Here is a 24051-nt window from a genome sequence, read left to right on the forward strand (position 1 = left end):
CTAGGGAACAGGCTGAGCAGCAGCGAAGACCCAGCCAAAAATAAAGAAAGAAATAAGCAGCTGTGGCCCAGGTACGAGGGAAAGGAGATGAGGAGAGGTCTAGAACAGCTTTCTTTGTTCTCTCAGTCTGAAAACATCAGGAGACAAGAGAAGGTGGGGAGCAGGGTGGGGAGAGGGGCAAGGCTGTGAAGACATCTCCCCGTGCCCAGGTGAGGAGCCTGTAGAGGTGCCTGGGATCCTGGAACAGACACGGAATGAACTGCTAAACCACTTTCTGAAACTCAAAGTTCTCCGCTTCATCTCAGGGTTGAGTTATTGCATCAAGACTTCCAAACTCATGGCTATCTCATATCTGAGGCAGTTCACCTCGGCCTACAGGGACAAGCAGCAGCAGCCTGGTGGAAAGATCTCTACTCTCCCCGGTGGGTAATCCCTGCTCCTCTTTCCCAGGGGTTTTCAGTGAGATTCGGCCCTCACCTACCTTCCCTGGTTCACATTCAGCCCCTCTGTTACAAAAGAAGAGTTGTAAAAACTCTTGGGAGCCCTGCTGGCCTTGCTTTAGAAGGCAGAAGCTGTCCCAGCCTGGCTCTGGTTGCATTTTATTTATTTATTTACGCTGGGCCACGCTGGGTCCTCTTTGGTATATGGGCATTCTCTTGTTGTGGTGAGAAGAGGCAATTCATTGAAGAAGAGAAGAAGAGAAGTGCGCAGACTTCTCATTGCTGTGGCTTCTTTCGTTGTGGAGCCTGGGCTCCAGGTGCACAGGCTTCAGTAGTTGCAGCTCACAGGCTCTAGAGCACGGGCTCAGTAATTGTGATGCATGGGCTTAGTTGCCCCAGACCAGATCTTCCCAGACTAGGGATCGATCCTGTGTCCTCTGCACTGGCAGGAAGATTTCTTAACCACTGGACCACCAGGAAATCCCTCTGGCTTCATTTTTTTCTCATACACATTTCTTTAAAGTCTTTGTGTGTGTCAAACACTTTCCTGGAGGCTGTGGGGGAATTTAAAAACCAAAACCAGGCACAGGTCCCACCTGCAGGGACCCTCTGCCTATTCCTAGGAAGCTGCCCAGCTCAGCCCAGCCCAGCCGCAGTCATGCCCCCTCATCTAGAGGTGGAAGAAACAGCCTCCCCCAACCCTGGGAATTAGAGCCTGTCCTGGGATCTCTGCTTGCAGGTGCCACCGTTTCCTTGCCCACCACCCAGGCTCTGGACTGTGCCACTCGCAGCATCCCCAACATCTGCTTCACCCCTGCTTGGCTGGCTCTTCAGGCTCAACTTAGCTAAGGTCTTCTTGTTCTTCACAGGCTCAACTTAGCTAAGTCATAAGCTGCTACTCTGGGTTCCTCCCCAACTGTGAAAGCAAGGTCTTCTTGTTCTGCACAGGCCCCAGTCCTGGTCCCTCCACTGCTGCAGCCCTACTGTGTTATAGCACCTTGACCTGGCCCTGCCGAGGCCACTCCAAAGCTCATGGAGATATGAGGGTTCAGGTTCCCAGGGATGACTGTGGGCACCCTGACCTGGAGGAGGTAACATACAGCCTCACACAGACACTCTCAGCTCTCCCAAACCCATAACCATTCAGTTGGTTCACTAACCAATCGACAAGCATTTATTGAGCATCTACCATGTACCAACACTGAACTAGGCATGGGGGATTCCTAGAGGAAAAACCTCTCAAATAGTCTACATCAAGTGGAAAAGTGGATATGAACAGCATCTGTACCACAAGTATACAATAGGAAGACTACGTAAGTATCCACAGTATCTTACATTCATTGTCAGGGAGGTAGGTAGGAGAGGGACAGAAATGTTCAACTGTGATGATCTCTATGTAACTGTGATTCCAGAATAAGTCCCCAGGTCACTAAATTCTTCTTTTTCTTGCCCTGTCTGCTGAGGGCTGTTCAGTACACATAGGTCAGAGTTTGCTCTAGTTTTATAGGCCAAAGCATTCCTCATGGGCTGTGCCCAGGACACCCAAAGGCATCTTGCCATACTACACACGGGAGTCATCAATCACTGTGGTCCCTTCTGCATCCTTGAACTCCCCACTGCTGGATTACAGCAGGGGTCACAAGCTCAACACCCACGGGGCCTGACAGATAAAACTAACATTTATGGAATGTGGGCCAGGCGCTGCTTTAGCCACATGACAAAGATGATTCAACTCATCTGATTTCCATAACAATTCAATGGCAGAGGGTCTATTCTGATTATTCTTTTATATCTGAGGGACAGAGGGGTAGAGGGACTTTCCTAGGTCAGACAGCTAGTGAATGGAGGAGGGCAAACAGCCTTTGACCCAAGCTGGTCCACCTGAGAGAGTAACACAGGTAGTGTGGGAATCCCTACAGGACTCGCTGGAAGTTGTGTCTCAACCGACCTCTCTTCACTGACCACATCTACCTCACAGGCTTCCAGCTTGCAGCCTATGATCTCAGGTTGCCCTTCTTACACAAAAAACTCATTTGGTTTCCACCAACCTTGGGCTAAATGTTAATAGTACTGTTACATGGGTAGGCTAACTGAGTGAGTGAGTGTGTGTGTGTGTGTGTGTGTGTATGAAAGAGTTGTTGTTGTTGTTTAACTGCTCAGTTGTGTCTGACTCTTCGACTCCATGGGCTGTAGCCTGCCAGGCTCCTCTGTCCATGGGATTTCCCAGCAAGAATACTGGAATGGGTTGCCATTTGGAGCAATCTCTTTGATCTTAGGCCAGCTGGAACTGACTTTGGTTACCCTCATGGCCCCAGATTGGAATTTGGGATTATCCACACATTTAAGAATATACAAAGAAATAAAGCATGTTTGGAGTTGAGAGGGAAGGAGGCAGAAAACTGACTAGCCACTCAGATTTTCTCACGCAATAATCTGCTTTCATGGTTAAACATGAAAAACAACCCCTGGGCAGGTCCTTGGCCCAGTGCATCATCTTGTTACCCCTGCTCTGTCCTTGGACATTCAAGTCAGAATAAGGAAGGAGGTGAAGAGGGAGAGCAAGTCTCCCAGTAGCATCTCTTCTCCTCAGGCCACAGCTTTAGGAACCCTCACCTTGGGCCAAGCTGTTGCCTGGAATGCCATGGATTAGAGCAGCTGGCTGGGAGAGTGAGCTGTTTGTTGCCATGGTAACAGTGGCAGATTCAAACTCTCCAGATCTGGGCCCGATGCCTGGGCCACCTTGATTGGCTTCTTTCTTTGAGCCAGCTGTGCTTTCTTGAACAGCCTGGAATCCCTTCATTCTCATCCTCACTGCATTTAATCATCCCATTCTCCCAGCAGGTGCCATTTCAAATCCTACCCTCCTCGAAGCCTTGCCTAGATTCCCTCATTGGAATGAACAGCTTCCTTCGTGCTGCTCCCATAACCATGTGCTTGCGTTTCCCTTGGGACATTTAACTAGTCATGCTTCACTGTTCCCCTGTGCTCATCCATTTCCCAGGCAAAAAATAAATTCCTTGATTCACACTCTGTGTCTTTAGTTTGGAATCCCTTACCCAGGAGGTTGGCAGCAAGTTTCACGTCTTGTTAGGCAGATTAGCTGGGAGAGCCTTAGAAAAAAGAAGCTCCTTGTGCGCACAGTAGGTTCTCAACGGATGTGAACTGTATTGAACCGTGGGCCATAGAGAGGGGAAAGGGCAGTTCCCTGGCCTCGTTGGACTCAATTGTGTCGACTACCCAGGCTCAGGGAAGGAAGTAAAAAGCCAGCCAAAGGAGTTCCTCTTTCTGAGGAAAAAAAACAGGGAGAACTTTTTGCAGTAATACCAGTGAGGCACTGAGACGCTGAATGTAACACACACTTTCGCTACTCCGTTGACTTGGCGTCTGAGAATTACCAAATGCAATGTTAGCAATTCCTGACAGCAAAATGTGTCAGGAACACAGCCAACTGGGGCTTTCCAAAAGCATGGCAATAGCCTCACTCTCATGCGATTTATAATATTCAGTATGGCCTCCTGTGAGGCAAAGGCCCGTATCCATTTGAGGCCAGCGATCTTTGGAAGTCAGGTCTCACTGCTGTCATTTCTGCTTTCTGGCACTGACAGCCTCACTGGAGATCCAAAAGTAGCCAGTCACCAAAAAAGGCCTGCAGAGTGTGCCTGCAGTCTGGAATGCCCCCGGCTATCTGGCATCTGAGCCCAGGTTGAATGAATTCTCCAAACCCCAAATACTGAAATTCCAATCGGTAGATTTTTTTTTTTTTTTCTTTTCCTGAGTATCTTCTGCGTGGCCACAATGCTGGGTGCAAACTCAGAAACCAGCGAATGAGCCCTAGATATTTAGGGGCAGAAGAACTGCCATGTCTGCCACGATTGGCTGTGAGACCTTGGGCAACTCATTGAATTTCAGTGAACTTCAGTTTCCTCATTTAGAAATATGGTCATTCTCTAATTCAACAAATATTTTCCAAGAACAAAACAGGTACAAATATTTTCCAAGAACATGTCCCATCAAATATTTTTCCAAGAACAGAACAGGTGAGAATACATTCTGTCTAGAAAGGAAACAAGTTTCACATCTTGTTAGGTGATTAAATAAACAGTGACTCTAAAGTGGGTTGTGGGCTGTGGTGACAGTACAGGGACAGTGACAGGGTACAGGACAGGGGTTCTAATGAGGTCGTGGGAGGTTTCCTAAGGGGCTGCTGTTTCAGCTGAGACTAAACACATAGGGACCCGGAGACTGGGGAGTACTGGTTGAGGTGGGATTGGGGGAGAGTTGGGGGGATTTGAGATAAAGACACTTTCATGAGGCCCCAAAGCAGGAAGGCCCACGTATCTCAGGGAGTCTGAGAAATGGAAGGTTTTATAAACTGGAAGAGTGACTGGTTGCCATTGTGGGTTCCTCTCCTGTAGCTTTTTGGGAGTTAATACAGTCAGGAGAGTATCACGCTGGGAAATGGAAAAACTGGAACCTGTTCTGCCCTTGGCCACTGACCAGCTTTGCAATTTTAAACCAATTTTGAACACCCATTTCTGTTCTTTAGTTTATTCATCTGTGAAATAGGGCAAGAAATCCCATCCCTTCTCACGTTACAGTGGATTTAATGAAGAAATGTTTGCAGAAGAGAAGTTGTTAAAAAATTAAAATGAGTTATAAGTGCAGGGTCTATGCTAGGACTTTCCCCAGTCATAAATAAATTCAAACCCACTCAGGCATCAGTTTTAAGACTGGAGAAGTGATTGCACCACGGTTTTTCCCCCCTCCCCTCTGCCTCCCTTCCCAAGGGATCAGGAAATAAATCACAGTTTCTTTCTGATTGGTTTGGTGATATTTCATTTCAGTTCATAATCGGATATTGTCTAAGGGAGAAAGTACGCTATTAATAAAAGTTATTTTTTTAATTGTAATATTTGTGATTACCAAGCCTGGCTGGTTAGGGCAGACTGCCCATGAGCCCAGGGTGGCCCTTAATCCTGCTGTGGCCAAGGCATACTTTGAATTACCGGAGGGATCAGGTGAGAGAATGAAACATTGACATTGCTACGTCTCTCCTGCTCACCAACATTCAGGGCTTTCCTGTTACACCAAACCTCTGCTGAGCCTTCCAAGCCCCCTGAAATCTCACCCACCTTTCTCAAGAGGTTTCTTCACTGCCTTCCCAGTCCCAAACTCTGCACGTGCTGGCCTCAGTACCCCAGCTCTTGCTTTCCCATCCCATCCAGCTCAGCCTAGCTTCCCTTCTCTCACTCGAATGTCCAATCCTCAATGTGATTACACCCAGTACAGGGGCCCTACACAACCTCCATCTCCTCCAGGCTGCCTCTTCCTTAAAACCTAAGCCAACAACCATCACTCTCCCTTCTAACTGTGCATGCATTTTGGCACTTTCTGATATTTATCTTAGACTTTAATTGCTTGTATTATTTTTGAAAATTAAACATTATCAGTTTATCAAGACTCTCATGTATATATAACTTGACTTGCACAACAACACTGGATGGTGAGTGGGGTCAGTGGAGTTATTATCTTCCCGTCTGAGAGATGGGGAACCTAAGGCTTGGGATTCAGGGACCTGCACTGTCGCCTGGCACGACTTACCATGTTCTAAGTTTCATTAAGAAATTCTCCTAACTTGGCTCATTGTTATGTGGCAGCAGGGATGGGACGGGAGTTTGGGAGAGAATAGATGCATGTGTATGTATGTCTGAGTCGCTGTGCTATTCACCCGAAACTATCACAACTGTTAATTGGCTATACCCCAATACAAAATTAAAAGTTAAAAAAAAAAAAAAAGAAATCCTAGGCTGTGAACCAGATCATACACTTCTCTTTTCCCCCTCAGCACCATGCTGATCACACAGCAGATACTTAACTAACATTTCTTGGAATGAAACCCATATGCAACTACCAGAAAAATAATTGGAATGGCATATTTCACTGATGCAAATCATCACTATTAGTACTATTAGCCTCCTCATAGATAAAGAACAGGATGTTTGCAGAATTATTTTTATTTTAGTGACCCAGTAAACAACTTTAGGGAGGCTCTCGAATGTTCTATACAAACCTCCCCACCCCCACCCCCGCCCCCGGCAGGCAGTCAGAGGGCAGCCACCCCTGCAGTTTCTGCTCCTGCTCACACCAAGCAGCCTGGCCCCACCGACTCTTGCCTCTTGCAAAGGATGGAATGTGTTTATCAGAACCTGCCCGGCAGGGTGGACATGCTTGACCAGCCCTTGGAAATCTGGGGTCATTTGGGCACACGGAGGATCCACGCTACCTAGCACCGCAGCACTGGCACCTCGAGGGGAAAGAGGAGCCTCACTGGTTGGGGTGGGGTCGGGGTGGGGTCCACCCATGCATCCATTCGGGGTTGGAGGCAGGAAGACCTCCCAGCATGGCAGCCAGTTCTCCAAGAACTTCAGGCCACTGTGACTACCTGGCAGAACTGAGGGGTGACGGCTGCTGCCCTGTCCCTACATCAGCCTGGAGTAACACCAGTCGTGACTCTTAAGAACAGCCTAGGTGCACATTCATTTGCCCTGCTGCTCTGACACAAGGACCCAGGCAAGTGCCCACTTCCAGGCGGTGGTTGACTTTGGAAAGTGCCTGCGTACAGTCAGGCCTTCAGAACTGTGCCAGCAGCCTGCCTCCCCCCAGCCCCGTGCCCAGTGCCCTTCTGCAGAGGTGGACCATGCCATCACTTTCTTGTGTCTCTTCCCAGATTTCCCCCATTTGGGAGAAAAAGAAATCGAGGCCCCAAGGGACTGAATGAGCTTCCTGAGGACACACATTAAGTCACAGGTAAGAGTTTAAACTGGCTTCTCATACCACCATGAACTTCCCCTATGTTCCCAAGCTATCTTTTAGCCAAGAATTCAGCTTGTATGAAAATCTACAAGAGTATAAACAAATAAAACCATATATTATTCAAAGCCAGGCCTAGGGGTCTAGAGCCTCATAGACTGTCCACAGAGGAGCAGAGCAGAGCACTCACTTCAAGGGCACTCCCAGGCCCTTCTCTGGCTGCTCCAAGCCAACTCCCATCTCTGGGACCCTCTCCTGCCTTCCAGCCAGCAGGAGAAGGACTACACGTCCTGACCGTTTTGCCCTATCAAAATGTTCCCACCCGATGTCTTATTTCTTCAAGATACTGATACTTTGAGGGTTGGGCTGATAAAATATATATACATACATACATTGGGCTGATAAAATATACATACATACATAGGACTGCTAAGGAAAGATAAAGCTTAAGGCTGGTGTAGAACCTGCTGGGAGAGAAGGTCAGAGTTCCCTGGCCTCTCCCACCATCTCCCCCACCTCCCATTGGCCCCATATGCTTTCCAGAGTGTCTTCCATAATACTTTGAGGTCTCCAGGCAAGGATGGAGCAGAAGTGGTGGATAGGGAGGATGGGGTAGGGCTGAGGGAAGAGTGTGTGTGTGTTTGTGTGTACTCTTTAGTATCTGTGAGGAACTCCCCTACCCTCACAATCCCCAGCTTAAGCAATTTCTTCCATCCATACTCCCAAATCACTCATGGGCAAAGCCTGCAGCCTCCATGGGTCATTTCAAGGGTGGAGAAGAAAAGATATTAATATGGGCTGGGGGGGCAAAGGCAGGCACACTGAGGGTATCAGGGATAAAGCAAAGCCAGTAGCAGTTCCAGAATTCCTCTAGAACAGGACTTAGGGGTAGCAATCTATTTGCACAGAAACACCTAAAACAGCATTTGATAAGACTGAGAAAATGTCACCTATATCAAAGAAAGAGGGTATTGAGGCAAAAAAGGGGGTGTTACTTGCCTGGCTGGGTGCTCCATCAATGTCTTAGCACATTCGTATATATCTTGTACGTTCACCAACAGTTATTTATCAAAACGGTTAAAATACATCTATATCCACACTCGATGTTGGGGGTACAGATGTAAATGCGTACAGACAGGAAGTGAAGATTCATCCACCAGTAACATCGACTCCTCCGCCCTACCCACCCTCTGCGGCCCAAAGTCTGATGAACCTGAACTGTTTCCACACCGCATTCCACAGGGCTGAGTTATGACTGGAATGAGAATACTTCTGCTCACTCCCTCTATGACTTGGCCTTTACATTTTAAGCCTTAATATTACAGTAAGGTAGCGTTCAGCTTTTAATTGCCCTGAACTTTTGTTAACATTAAATGAAGGGAGAAAATGGAAAGGAAATAAAATTGTATCTGTATTGCTTCTGAGTTGCATAATTGTATATTTTTGCCACCCCATTAGTTTTCGACTATTCCAGCTTATAAACCTCTCCCCCGCCACCACTGAGGAAAATAAATAAGTCCGTCATTCAGCTATTGCTGCAAAGTTTGCCAGACTCTGAGTTCTCTAATATTAAAGGGAGTGATGCAACTTTAAATTCAGAGTCTATTTTTTAATTACCACCTGTGGGAGACCCTGAATCACACAAGTGCTTGGCTGTCTTCTTGCTTTTTCTAAAAACATACCTTCCCTCTAAGCAGATATGACGTTAAACTTCAGTTACTGGAGTCAGGCACAGACTGTGTCCCCTTTATTTGGGGACCAGAGAACGCACTGCCCCTCCCCAACCGCTTCTAAATCCAAGATGACCTCAGAGCCTCAGCTCACACTTTCCAAAAATAAAACTGTACTTCGGCACTTTACCACACCCACCAAAACTGGCTCCAAAATTTTTTACCCAATAGTTTGGAAGAGTGAAAATAAGAACAGTATAACCCAGGTATGTCACTGTAACCATGGCTACAGGTTTTATTAGCACTAATACCAGGATGTGGTCAGATTGGATATATACAGACGGCAAACACAAGCCTGAGTGGTTCAGAGTGTGTGCCCATAAATTCTCCAAATTGGAAACGTGGCCCTTAATGACTATGATTCATAAAGGACCTGGAGTGAGGATGGAGGGGGGGTGAGGATGGAGGGAGGGTGAGGGGGTTTTGGGAGGAGATTTAGGGTGGAGGGCTGCATCAGGAAGGGAAGTCAGGGTTCCAATTTTAGCTGTAATTCAGCTTTTGAATACAATCCTCTAACATGCCCCTACCTTGCATTTAGACTGCAGTTTTTGCAGTGTTCTTTGACGTACCTTGTCTATTGTTCACAAGTCTTGACAGATATCTGAGATGGCTAATAGCTGCAGTTCTCAAATGGAAAAGGGGCTCAGAAAGCTTAACTGATTTGCCCAACGTCAGAAGCTTGGAGGATAAGTGAACCCAGAACTAGAACTGGTTCCTCTTAATATTCTTTCCACCGCACCCCTCTGCCAACCTTTTATGTTCTGCTTGGGACATTTGGATATGTATTCATTCCTCTTGCAAACATCCCTCATCCTTATCATTTGTTTAATTAGCCAGAAACCAAGATCAATCCATCAAATTGGAGGTTGACAGCTGGAAAGTAAGGCTTGCCTTTTGTCATCTCTTTTGCAAGCCCCCTGCCTGGCTTCCGGCTACACAGATAATAGCACGAAGAACAGGCAGTGTAGTCCCTGTTCTGGAGGGAGTGTGTGGTCTAATATGCCTCCAGGGACCAGGTAGGTGTCAGGACTGGGTGAAGCCGGCAGGGTGGGGACTGGGGTCCAGTTTAGGGGAACATCAATCCTTCTAATGCTCCAGCAGATATGGGAGGTTAGTGTAGCCCAATTTTAGGACTCGCTAAAGAATGAGAATTGTATATGAAATCAGAGGGGGAAAAAATAAAATGAAATAGAAGTGTCTAAGGGTTGGTTATAGCTCCTGGGCTGTAAGTGAGCACTCTAAGGAGTTTTATGCCTTTAGGTCCCCAGCAGCCACTGTCACATGTGACATGTTACACTTCTCTTATATTTCTGGTCCTATTAAAATGTGAGCCCCTTAGGGTCACAGGAGATGTCTTAGTTCATCAAGGGTGTGTCCACAGAGTGTGGCACACATGCCAGGCTTTCAAATGCTTGACAGGTGAATGACCGGTGAATACCCCTTCATCCTAGAACAGAGGGTCCAGAGACTGAAGTCATCCGGAGAATGGCAGTTCTAGAGCATAACATTTACAGCAGGGTCTTCTGCACTTCAGTAGCTCCATTATTGTTGTTCAGTTGCTCGGTCATGTCCAGCTCTTTGTGACCCCATGAACTACAAGTTTTGTCCGTTCACAGGAAAAGAGATCAAACTGTACGCCAGACTTCCTTGTCCTTCACCGTCTCCTGGAGTTTGCTCAAACTCATGTCCACTGAGTCTGTGATGCTATCCAACCATCTCATCCTCTGTTGCCCCCGTCCCTCTCACCCTCAGTTTTTCCCAGCATCAGGGTCTTTTCCAGTGAGCTCTTCCCATCAGGGGGCCAAAGTACTGGAACCCCAGCTTCAGCATCAGTGCTTCCAATGACTATTCAGGGTTGATCACCTTTAGGGTCAACTGGTTTGATCTCCTTGAAGTCCAAGGGACTCTCAAGAGTCTACTCCAGCACCACAGTTCAAAAGCATCAATTCTTCGGCGATCAGCCTTCTTTATGGTCCAGCTCTCACATCCATACATGACTACATGTCGTCTGGCTGCCGTGGAGCGGTTGGAGGGCATGTCCCTGTTAGTCAGGGCCTGACAAAACGTGCTCCACTGGAGAAGGGTATTGCAAACCACTTCCGTATTATTGCCTCAAGAACCCTATGAACACAGTGAAAAGTAGCTCCATGGCCTTGGGCAAATTACTTAGTCTCTGATAGCCTCAGTTTCCTTATCTGTATAATGGGGATTTAAAAGACCCACCTCCTGCATTCTTGAATGAGGTCATGTCTGTTGAGCCTTGATTACACACACAGAGTTGGGCACTTAGTAAGAGCACAACCAATGGTGGCTTTTGGATTCAACAGATCATTCCCTGTTCCTGTGAAAGGTGATAAGACATTATGCCAACCCTCTGTTTTTGAGGCTTTGGCCTCTGAGGTCTCTGTTAAAAGAGGATAGTCAAAGGAAAACAAGTGAGCATTCTAGCTGAAATGAAGAGGAGAAAGTTGATAGCGATGGACAAGACAAGGTAGCCCTAAGAAACTAGATCCTGGATACCAGGAGGGCTGAAAGAGGGGCGGCAGCTGAGAATGAATGGAAATAAAATTAATGAGAGAGCAGGGGAAAGGCAAATGAGTCTGCCTTGATTCCTAGGATCAGCTGATTAACTTCTTAAACCAGTTCACAGTAAAAGTGATCAAACTCTGCAAAAACTCTATGAATTCTGTAATGAATGGCTGTTTTTACCTTTCACACAATGAGTAGTATAATAAATAGAGTGCTATATGGTTTTCAAGGCAATTTTAAGGCACCCACTGTGTGAAGTGTACTTAGGCAACATGCTTTACACACATTATCTTTATACATATCATTCATTCACTCACTCATTCATTCATTCATTCATTCATCCATTCAACAAATACTTCCAGCCCACTGTCTGCCAGGCACTCTGAGGGATATAAGGAATAAAACAATGTAGTACAGTGGAAAAAACACCTCGCCTTCTGAGAAATGTGCTAATAGCTAATATCTGTGTTTACAGAAGAGAACACTAAACTCAAAGCGCTTAAGTGGATGTTGCCCAGACTCCAAGCCGGTGTTAGTGAAGGAGGCAAAAGTCCTGACTGCTTTGTTTTTTGGTTGAGAAGAAAACTCAAGTTTCCTTGATGAGCTAGGGACATAAATACGAGGAAGTTTGTAACTTGCTAACAGGCTGGGGATATTGTATTCAATCACATTTAGCACTGTTGGAATTTTCAGAGTATCAGAGAGACACGATTTTTAGTGTTTATTCCTAAGAGTGACTGAAAACGACTAATTATTGTCAGAGTCCATGACATGCAGCCTTGGGAGACAATGTAATTAGGGAAAGGAAGAGAGAAAGGAAAGGAAGAGAGAGGGAGAAAGAGTAAAGGAGAATAAAGTGGCTAGAGATTTTAGGCCATCCATAACAGAAAGTCAAAGAAAGCCCAGATGAAAACCCTTTTAAACTCTTTTCATTGTCCTTAAATTATTCTCTAATTCTTTTCCACGCATCATCTTTGAGTAGAGAGAAGGTCTTTTTCCTCTGCTGTATTTCCTAGCATAGCTTAATTAATACTTGATTGATTGAAAGATCGACTCATTTGAACCTGGAGTGAAATGGAGCTTTTTAATTTTCTTTTCTGCTGAACCTGAAATAGAGCATATAGTAATTAGGGAAGGATCCTTTGTTATCAGAAAGTCACAGCCACGATGAGCAATTTGTAACAGACCAAAAGGAAGGTAGATGATTATTTGGGACCTGATAAAGCATACTCCCCACTCCCTACTGCTTTCAGTGATATGGGAGTTTCTTGATCATTATTTCCTCCTTAAAAGAGTTTCTTGGCTAGGGATCTGTCTGGACAGTGGGCTAAATGGTGGGTAATTGTCACCAGAGTCTGACCACAGATGTGACTGATGGCCTCTTTTCTATGCCTTTCATTACCCCGGCTCTCTCCTCCAAAACCTGGCTTGACTAGTTTACAATTTTTTCAAGATCTCTTGAGTTAATCAGCATTTCATTCATTCATTCATTCATTCAGGGACATATTCAACTCTGGGCATCTAAACAGCATAAAACAGGCAAGGCCCCAGTTCTCACTGAACTCATTTAGCAGAGCAGGCAGACAGTCCATAAATGCATACGCCACAGTGACAAGAGCACTGCATGTGAATGGGAAATTTCAGAGTAGGAAGAACTACCAGGGCTGTAAGACAGGATGGTGTCGTAGAGACTCACTGGGGGCTTGGCTTCTCGGATGACTTGGTTAACCAAGGCTTCCTGTTGAGCTAATATCTGAGGTTACAGTAAGTAGAAATGCCTTTGTGTGGAGCTCTGCATGTTATGAAGCTGTTGATCATGCCAAGATCTCAGAGAAAATGGACTGAAGGGATTAACAAGGTCCTGCAGGGTGGACAACTCTGAAGTAGGTGTGTCCAGGGCATGGTGAGTGAGGAGGAGAGTACAAGACAAGATTAGAGACGGAGGCAGGGCTAGCTGATGGAGGCATGTCTGGGGTATGGCAAGGAGTTGATTTGACTCCACAGGCATTGGGAAGCTGTGGTGGGTGGGGGCAACGTGATCTGGCTCATGTGGGGAGAACAGGCCATAAACAAGGAAGAGTAGAACCAGAGAGAATAGTTAGGAAGCTGAACAGTAATCCAGGTGAGGGGTGATGACAACCTAGCCGCGACGTGGAAAGAAGTGGACACATGTGGGATATGTTTTAGAGAGAGAGGACATGGGAGTGCTGAGGGGTGGGAGGGCTGTGAAGTCAGGGGGCGTACATGAGTCTCCTGGGGCTACTGTGATGAAGCACCGCAGGCTGGGCACTTTAAACAACCCAAGTTGGTTGCCTCACGGTTCTGGGGGCTAGAAATCTGAGATCAAGGTGTTGGGAGGGTTGGGTCCTTCTGAAAGCCATGAAGAGAGGATCTGTTCCAGGCCCCTGTCCTCGGCTTGTCAATGGCCATCTTCTCTCGGCGTCTCTTCATGCTGTCTTCCTCTGTGCAAGTCCACCTTTATTTATGTCCAATTTCCCCTTTTCATAAGGAAACCAGTCATATTGGATTATAGACCCACTTTACTCCAGTATGACTCATCTTAACTAATTTATTGATACATCTGCAAAAATGCTGTGTCCAATTAAGGTCATATTTTGGGATAGTGGTTAGCTCTTCAACATAGACATATACTATATATGTGTGTGTGTGTGTGTGTGTGTGTATAATTCTTTGTGCTGTTCTGCCTTTTAATTTTTCAAAGAAAACAAATAATTACAATATAGTCAGACAAGGGCTGTGATGGTGAGTTATTGGCTCCAGGAGAGCTCAGAAGAGAAAGAAATGGGTTTGGGGAAGTTTTCGGGCAGAGGCCTGACAGTTACAGATCTCCCAGTGGAGTCTGGAAGGACAAGGAGTCCCCCTTTGAATGCACCAAGGGGAGAGGTGAGAAGCCACTCCAGGCAGGTGGAACAGAGCATGTGGCAGTGCGAGAGAGCAGGATGCCTGGGAGAACCTGAGGGAATGTGGCAATGGAGGCAGTGGGGGAGACGAGGCTGGGGTGGGAGCAGGAACCACCAGCTCACAAGCACTTTGTTCCCCTTGCTAAGGAGTCAGGATGATCGTACCAGTGACAAAGAGCCAAAGGTGGGCTGAGCGGGGGAGCATGACCCCATTCTAATTTTAGGAGAGGAACTGAAGAAAGGAAAAACTAGAGACCAGTCTGAGGGCTCGGACAAATGCAGTGGCAAGGCGGGTGAAGAGGAGGGTGCCTCTGCTCCTCTGGATCCTTTGTCTGCTCCGCCACCCTCTGCCTTCTATGCTCATGCCGTCATGCCGCCAGAACTCCCTGGTCACCTTTGGTGCTCCCAGGCTCCAACTCCCTCCTAGACTGTGCCAAGCTCTCCCCCATGTCTGGGCCTTCACCCTGCTGTTCCCACCTGTGCACCTCAGCTCAAAGTCACCTCCTCAGAGGCCATGCTGACTGTGTCCTTTACAGCATCAATAGCATCTCTTGGTTTCCGTGTTTGTGTACCTGTTTACCATCCACCTTCTCCCTGCGGAAAACAAGTCGCTTTACCATACCTGCATCATTCCTGACTATATCCGCACGCAGTGCCTAGGGCAGCGTTGACATGCACTGTCATGCAGAAGGAAGAAGGAATGCAGAAGGAAGAAGCAGGGGGGTGGCAACAGAAAGACAGTCTGGTTTGGGGGCAGGATAGAGGCTTATGTTGAACAGAGGAGCCTATTGGGCTGCTGTCTTTGGGGTCGCAGAGTCGGACACGACTTAAGTGATTTAGCAGCAGCGGCAGCAGCAGCAGAGGCTTATGTCACCCTCTGCCCAGGGATATGAGGTCCCCAGAGATGGTATCCCCATCCTCATATTCTGTATTTTAATTCTGAATTGGTTGCTTTGAAAAAGAATGATGAATGGAATGGAGTTAAGAGCCCCCTTACTACAGGAAAACTAGGGGAAGGAGGAAAAAAATGCCTTTTAAAGGAGAGCTAAAGAATCGTGGCACCCAGGCAAGTAGAGATTGGGTAGGAGGCTCACACACTCCCCCATGAAAGGGTAGCTTTCAAATAATAACACAGTAAGAGGACATAACGGGCCTTCCCTGGTGGCTTGGTGGTAAAGAATCCACCTGCCAATGCAGGAGATATGGGTTTGATCTCTGGGTCGGGAAGATCCTCTAGAGAAGGAAATGGCAACCCACTCCAGTATTCTTGCGTGGAGAATCCCAGGGACAGAGAAGCCTGGTGGGCTATAGTCCCTGATGTTGCAAAGGAGTCAAACACAACTTAGTGACTAAACAACAATAGCAACAAAGAATCAAAGTCATGGCTCCAGAACCATCCCAAGCTCTAAAAAGGCAAACAAAATGAGCATCCGCTGAGGAGTCAGGGGTGTTTCTTCGGCTGGCCTATTCATCTGGGTCAGATAATAAGGGCACATGTGTCTGTTGCCAGGCGTGGTACCAAGAGGTTTTACCTTTACTGACTCACTTGTTTTCACAACAGCCTATTATTATCAGCTTCATTTTACTATGAAGAAAGTGAGCCGCAGAGAGAGAAGCTGAGTAACCTGCCCAATGGGATAAACAGTGGGTAGCAGTCAGGATTCGAACCGAGGCTATTTGGTCCAGTAACCTGCACTCTGGAGCACTTAGCTAAACCCCTCTTGGGTGGAAGCTGCACTACAAGAGACCTGTTAAATGGATCACATGTTTGTTATAATCATTACCGATGTTAGCTTTTTGTCACCTGTGTGAGTCAGGATGGGTTAATTGCCATGTCAAATAGCTCTCAAATCGCAGTGGCCCCCCCACAAAGGCTTCTTTCTCTTCCACTGTTTGCTGTAGTCAGCAAGGTGATCCGCTTGCAGCCATTCAGGAACATCTCCTACCTCTGCTGTCCCAGGGGCCCTGGAGTCCTTCCCTGGGCCCTGTGAGTTGGCCAGCCAGTGAGCAAGAAGAGAGAGAACGTGAAGGACCTCAAGAGAGACTTCAGGACCCAGGTCCACACTTCTTGTCCAGAACTCAGTCACCTCCCCAGAGGTATCAGGGGGCTAAGAGGCACAGGCTGTCCTGAGCCCAGGATGAGGACATAGTGTACATCTTGTCAACTGCTGTCTCAGTCTTACCTGCAAGGACTTCTATACGAGATACCTGACTTGGGGTGGGGGGAGATGCTGGGAGTCAGAAGACATTGGTTCTGGTCCTGATCTCACCAACTGTCAACTGTCTGACCTCCAGCAAGACACAGCCTCTTCTGGTCCCAGATTCCTCATCACTAAAGTGAAGGAACTCAACCACATGATCCGTCTCTGGATTCTTCCAACTCAGGATGTCTGTCTGACAAAGCATCAATTCATTATTTTTAATAACCATAGTGCCTCAATCATTTCTGTATTGATGACCTATTTGTGCTTTTGTTCAAAATTGCAACCATAATTATAACATTGATTTTGAAGGAAAATACTATCAATTTTCCTCTAATACTCAATATCCAGTTCCACACCATATATGCATACTCTGCAGGATGGAGGAAGAGGCTCCAACCTGGACTAGTTACTTAAAGCAATTAATTAAATTGGGGGAAATACAGATCTCTATTTCATCATGCCTTGAGCCAGGTTTAAGTCATAAAGTCACATTCCACTAGCAGATTATTTTCTGGGATCTGACACTTTTTGTACAAAACAGTACTTACATCTATTAGAGGGCATCTGAGCGTGCCAGGTTAGCAAGGTGAGAACCGTGAAGAAAATATATACCCAGAGCAGCAGAGTTAATAACCGCTGACTGAGGTTCCAGCCGTGCCCTCGCTGCCAGAGAGCCTTGGTTTCTGAAATGTGTGATATTGTCATAACCAAAGGGATTCTACAAAGGATTGCAGGGTGGATCTGAGAGCTGGGCAAGGTTTGGGCAGGCAGGGTACAGAGCCCTAGGGCTGAATAAGATCCTTTATACCCCCAGGAGAGATGGTGGGAGTCTTAGAGCCTGTTGGATGGGATTACTATTTTAGGGGAAAAAAACATATATATATATAGCAGAGTTGGACACCAGAGAGGAGACTAGGGTTAGAAGACAAGAAGCAGAGCACAGCCCAGAGACAGTCCTCATGTCCCTCGGCCTGACAGTTCCGCTACTGCGTCGGCTGAAGAACGCCCACGTCAGGCCACGTCCCACCTGCCATCACCACCCTCAGCCTCATTCAGGTGCCATTTTCCCGTACCAGTTATAATCATCTCCTCCTGCTCCCATTCTCGGCAATCTGTTCTCTCACACCTTGACAGTGTTCTTTATAAAACACAGGTCTAGCCTATTCCCTCCTTGCTTGAAACTCCATGGCCCTTTCGCACACACCAGCCATTGATGTGGCTTAGCCAGCCCAACGGGTGCAGGGCCACCTGCCTCAAGGGCTTCCTGTCCCCCCACCACCCTCCACACACCCTGCTGCTACACCCAGCCACACTGTCCTTTCAGGGCCTTTTCAGGGAAAGCAACGGGTCCAATTGTTCATCTGCAAAAACAAAGCACAGTGAACACATTATTTCCTGTGTTTCCAGACTTTGGGGAGAGGGGACACTTTATCGAGTGGTAACAATTGAACTCATTGCTTGAAATTTAGAGGCACTTCATCTGAAAAGGTATTGGAGAGTTGAAGATAAACACACCACATATATTACTTGAAAGTGCTTTAGATAAGTTTAGTCTAAGTTTTGAGACTTCTCAGACACCTTGACCACATGATTGTTGTGGTTTTCTTGTCATTCAGACCTTAGCAAAGCCATCCTTGCCCAGCGCCTGCCCCAGCCTCCCTGATGGGCATCACTCATTTTCTCAGCATCCCAGACTTCCCCTTTGTAGCACTTTCTATGTTACACTTACACACCAGTCTTCAGGCTTCTTTGCTTCCCACATTGGACTTTGAGCATGAGAGGGACAAGGACTGATCCTGCCTATTTCCTGGATACCCAGGACTCAACCCACTTCCTGGCATGCAGTAGGTGCTGCCTAAGTAGTCACAGAAGGGATGAGTAGATGCCATCCTGATTGTCATTTCCTTTGCATCTCTTTCCCTTAACCCCTCCAGGCCAGCAGGCTTACTCCTTCCCCAGTGCTTCTCTCATGCCCTTAACACAGAGCTTGACCACAGGACTCATCACCTTGTGCTTCTGCTATTTCTGTCTCTCCTCCTTACCAGACAGGAAGGAGCTCAGGGTCTGAGTGCACAGGGTCAGACACAGTGGGTGTTCTGTGAATGTCTATTGCATTGAACTATGATCTCAAAAATCACTAAGGACGGTGACTGCAGCCAGGAAATTAAAAGACGCTTGGTCCTTGGAAGAAAAGCTATGACCAACCTAGACAGCATATTCAAAAGCAGACATCACTTTACCAACAAAGGTCAGTCTAGTCAAAGCTATGGTTTTTCCAGTAGTCATGTATGGATGTGAGAGTTGGACTATAAAGAAAACTGAGCACCGAAGAATTGATGCTTTTGAACTGTGGTGTTGGAGAAGACTCTTGAGAGTCTCTTGGACTGCAAGGAGATCCAACCAGTCCATCCTAAAGGATATCAACCCTGAATGTTCATTGGAAGGACGGATGCTGAAGCTGAAACTCCAATACTTTAGCCACCTGATGGGAAGAGCTGATTCACTGGAAAAGACCCTGATGCTGGGAAAGATTGAGGGCAAGAGGAGAAGGCAGCAACAGAGGATAAGATGGTTGGATGGCATCACTAACTCAATGGACATAAGCAAACTCAGGGAGAGAGTGAAGGACAGGGAAGCCTGGCGTGCTGCAGTCCATGGGGTCGCAAAGAGTCGAACATGACTTGGCGAATGAACAACAACAATGATCTTCAGGAAAGCAGCTCTGGCCCAGATGCCCTGACTACACAAGAGCAAGAAGTGACCCCCAAGGAGGCTGCCCGCAGCAGGCCTCAGTGCTGCTGCATATGGAGGTGAATGTCTTCCCCACCTCTCCTCGCCCATGATCCATCCATTCTCTCATTCAGCACATGGCTCCTGAGCGTATAGAAAAGGGTCATCACCTCAGCCTGCTCATTCAGCAGTTTTTGAACCTGATAACTGTCCATAAACACTTGGGTTGTTTGTTACAAACATAAATTTCTGGGCGTTTCCTAGACCTACTGAATCAAAATCTCCAGGAGTGTAATTCAGGCACTTGAATCTTTAACCCCCTTGGTGACCCTCAGGCAGCCCGTGTGGCCAGAGTCAGAGGCCGGAGAGGAGACTAGGGCTGCCCTCCTGAGATCCTGCCATCGCCTGAGATCCATCGGTGAGGAGATAACGCAAGCACAGTGATCACCGCAACACAAGGTACGGGCTCAATGGAACAAGTGAAGAAAGGCCCAAGGCAGGGTCTCTGTCCCTTTGGCCCCAGGTTACAATGATGAGATGGCCCCCACACATACTCAGGAGTCTACAGCTGCAGCAGAGGAATCTTTTAAGGTTCTGAGAGAGGCCTGACCCTCCTGCTTCACCCTACCCGTTATAAGAAGGCCAGATTTAAACCATATGGAAAGCACTCTGGAGAAGGTCTCAGGGATTTCAGTTGGCTGCCATTATGATCCTTATTATTAACATTTCTAGAAAGCATTTGCTACCCAACAGACCCCATTCTCCAGCTTTACGTGTATTATTTCACCTAATAGAAATAACAAGAGGTTGGTGCAAAGGAGAATGCCCTGCCCCTTTCTTGGGGAGTTCCAGAAGAAACAGCAGTCTGTGGGCTAGCCTTGGACATGACTCTGGAGCAGCTCTTGGATGTCAGGGATGGACCAGTCATCCCTGTGGCAGGAGCCATCCCTGTCCATTTCCAGGGGTTCCGAAGTCTGGAGAGAGGCTGGGGGCTACAGGGGACTAGGTGCTCTCTCCAGGCCTCGTTTTATGAGCTCAAGAGTCCTCCAGACACTATCAGATGTTCCCCAATGACCCTTCTCCATTCCTGTTGCTGAAAGCCAGAGTCTGAATTACAGCCTCAGAACTGCTGACCAGCCCTAAGCAGGGAGGTCACTGTGATGCCCTTTTCATTTGAATGGAGTAGGGGTCCATGGTTCTTTGGCCATTAAGATTAGGCTAGAGGTGAGAGATGGGGAAGAAAAGCTCAAGGCTAGAATTAGTCAATTGTTATCTGGAGTTCACTCACTACTTTGTAGATTATGTTTCATAGTGTTGTACAGTTTACAAAATGCATTAAACACATTGAGCTCTTAATCTTCACAACCTCATTACAAGGGAAGCTTATTAACTGCATTTTGTAGCTAGCATTTGGTAACTGGCCAAGGTCACAAGAGTTAACCCAGGACTCAAACCCCCAGGTCTTCTGGCTCCAGGACCTCTGTTCGCCATCAATACCTCACATGCAGGCAGACAGAAGTTTGTGGGAAGAATGAATGAATGACTCTCTCTCAGCTAAATACTAAGGAGGACATAGAGAGGAATACTACTTGGTTTCAGGAAAACTGAAAGAAACTTCTCCCCTCTTCTGTCTCCTCACACCCACCCCCACAACCACAATCAAGGTTGGTTAGCACCTATTGTCCATTTTACGAGAAGAGATGAATTATTTTTCAGTGTCAGCAACACTTGAGAGCTGACAAAAGGATGGGGTCTCCCAGAGGGCATTTCTAGGCCGAAGTGTGGCTCCTTTTGCAAAAAACATTCCACAGAAGCTCTGACTTTTTAAATTCATACCACCAAGGAGATATTTGATTGTTTCCTGGAAATGCTAATAATGCAAAGCTCATAAATACTAATGAAATGCTATAGATTAGCAGAGCTCAGCAAGTAACCTGGGGGTGGGGGTTGCCTAGAAGAGAATTCTTAGATTAAAAAATATAAAGAATACCTTTTAATCGAATTTTCCCCAGACAGGGTTCCCAAGTGTTAATGAATATTCTCTTTGGCCATATGGAGAGTAGACTCAAATAAGTACCTTTAGGAATCTAGAAGCTAATTATTGACTTAGCTTTTGCTTGAAAAGAAATCTGTTTATTCACATGGCTATTTTAGGTGCCATGGGATGGATGAGTTTGAGCCAAAGTTGGGAGGGGTGGGAGGGCCTGGAATGTTGAAATAAAGACATAATTCAAAGGCATGCTTTTATTTCATCCAACTAAGCAACCTAAGCTGGAATTTGCTTCTTCTTCTTGTCTCTTGACATGATCCGTTGATGATACTAAGTCCCGTGAAATGTAGGAGGCTCCATGATATCAAAAACTATATCTTTGTCATTCATTCCTGAATCTTCAATACCAAACACAGTTTGTGGTACATATCAGGTGTTCAATAAATATTTGCTAAATGACTGAAGTGCTCTCTTAAAACATCTTCCAGAGCTTTCCAGACCCTCTTATCTTTCCCTGAAGGGAAGCTCTGATCACAACATCTTCCTATTATGTGCTCAGTCATGTCTGACTCTTTGTGACCCCAAGGGCTCTGACCATGGGATTCTCCAAGCAAGAATACTGGAGTGGGTTGCCATTTCCTTCTCTGGGGTTCTTCCCAACCCAGAGATCGAACTGGTATCTCTTGCATCTCCTAAAATTGGCAGGAGGACTCTTTACCACTGGCATCACCTGGGAAGCCCATTATAGAGCCCCTCCCCGCAAAGAAACACACCCTGTGAAGGTCATCTCTAACCTGGCCACAGCCTACGGTCCTTCACTCTCCCACCCTGAGCTCCAGGCTCATCAGAAGGTCCCCTGTTCTCCTGCTGATGTTCTAGAAGTTTCTCTGCCTGGGATCTTTGACATATTTTTCACACGTCTGTCAAGAGCCTACTAGTCTCTCAAGGTCAAGTGGCTCTACTTTCATGAATACTGCCTTACTGTTCTCCAGGAGCTCCACGACCTTCTCTCTCTGGCTGAACCCAGAGTGGGCCCTGATTCACATATGCTCCCCACAGAGACCAGCAGGACCCCGGCACAAGAAAGCTTGTCAGTAAGTGTGGTCTGCTGCTGTCTAATTTGAATCATAGAAATCAGTCCAAGGAGGCTTTGGTTCTCAAAACTGTATGTGTAGGAAGGATCGGCTTAGAGAAAGGCACCCAAAGCCTTCCTACAACAGAACAGAAAAATCCCTCTGGGTCAAAAAAAACAGGACCATATAAGGCTGAGGTCAAAGCAAAGATTATGGCAAAGGGAGGAGAATCCAGAGGAGAGTGAGGGGTGTTAGAAGGAACAGGCGCCGGGCTGGCCCCTCTGAGGGGTCTGGGGAGACCAAGTGTGGTTTTCCTCTGTAAAGAACCTGTGCACTTGATGGTGTACAGGCAAGTCCGTGGCATGTGATATTTCAGACACTGGAGGGGCTCAGGCTCCAGCGAGGACACATAACTTCTCAGGATGCTCATCTTTGTTGCACATTGAGTTTAAGTTCAGATGCCAGTATGCTTTCTATAAACCTCCCCTTGGGCAGGACTGGATTTATATTGTATGTGTCTTCATGCATTTTTGAGGTATCTGACAATGGGAAATAAATTTCTTTGTAGTCTCTTTCTACAGCAGACTGGGATAAATGTTGACTGGGATAAATGTTTCAGTTGATCTAGGGGATGGCAGAGGATTCTATAAACCCTGGGCTACTTGCCAAAAATGGGTTAATTCCACATGAAGAAATCGGAGGCCCAGAGCCATGCTATGAATGGCTCAGCCCTTGGGGATCTGGAGCCAAGCTTCCCAGAATCCTCAGGGCCAGCTCTGCTACTCACACACTGTGTGACCTGTGCCTGCATCTCTTTGGCTGTAGGATGGGAGGAATAACTGTACCTCCTGCATAAGCCTGTGATAAAGTCCAAGAGAGTCAACAGGCGCAAGGTGCTTAGAACAGTGCCCGGCATGTAATAAGTGCCATCTTTTAAAAAATAATTTTATTTCTTTAATATGTATTTATTTACTCAGCTGCATCAGGTCTTACTGCATTATGTGGGATCTTTCATTGTGGTGCGTGGACTCCAGAACGCGTGGACTCTGAAGCACATGGGCTTAGTTGCCCTGCAGCATATAATATGTTAAGGTTCCCAGACCAGGGATCAAACCCATGTCCTCTGCATTGCAAGATGGATTCTTAACCACTGGACCACCAGGGGAGTCCCATGAGTGCCACCGTATAACATGATGTCAGGCTCCTTGGGCCCAATGGCACAGAAGCAGGTGCCAATTTATACAACCGCATAAACTGTATAAGTAATGTTATGAGGGGGTGGGGCCACATGCCTGCAGACCAGGATAGAGATCCTGGGTGGGGCCTGGATGGACACATGGGCACTGGGACACCAAGAGTGCGTGTTATCCAAGGAATGAGACCTCCAAGCACAGCTGCTGGGACACCGTGTGTAACACACCCCCCAGATGCATAACACACACACTTATGCTCCAGTGCAGGACAACCCAGTGAAGCCTGAATTTCAGGATGACTCTGGACCTAGGTCCCCCCTGGTGCGTCCCTCCACTCACAATGCACCATCCTGTTGCTCACTTAAAAGATATAATTCACATGAAGGTGGCTTAGAAAAATATCAAGTAAAATATAAAGTAATGTTACCATC

At 46.8% G+C, this 24051-nt stretch overlaps 1 protein-coding gene across 4 annotated transcripts in view; it reads left to right on the top strand.

Moving 5' to 3' along the window:
• Positions 1–24051, top strand: part of KIAA0040 (KIAA0040 ortholog) — a 39882-nt gene that overhangs the window by 11069 nt on the left and 4762 nt on the right. Inside the window, exons 2-4 of one of the 4 annotated variants that reach the window (XM_070384890.1) lie at positions 7168–7247; positions 19700–19823; positions 22347–22448. The gene's annotated coding sequence lies outside the window, so the exon portion shown is untranslated. The remainder of the gene's footprint in view (positions 1–7167; positions 7248–19699; positions 19824–22346; positions 22449–24051) is intronic. The other 3 variants (XM_070384889.1, XM_070384891.1, XM_070384888.1) reach the window with 3 other exon arrangements.

This window comes from Bos mutus, chromosome 16 (genome assembly GCF_027580195.1).
Source record: "Bos mutus isolate GX-2022 chromosome 16, NWIPB_WYAK_1.1, whole genome shotgun sequence".
Lineage (NCBI taxonomy): Eukaryota > Metazoa > Chordata > Mammalia > Artiodactyla > Bovidae > Bos > Bos mutus.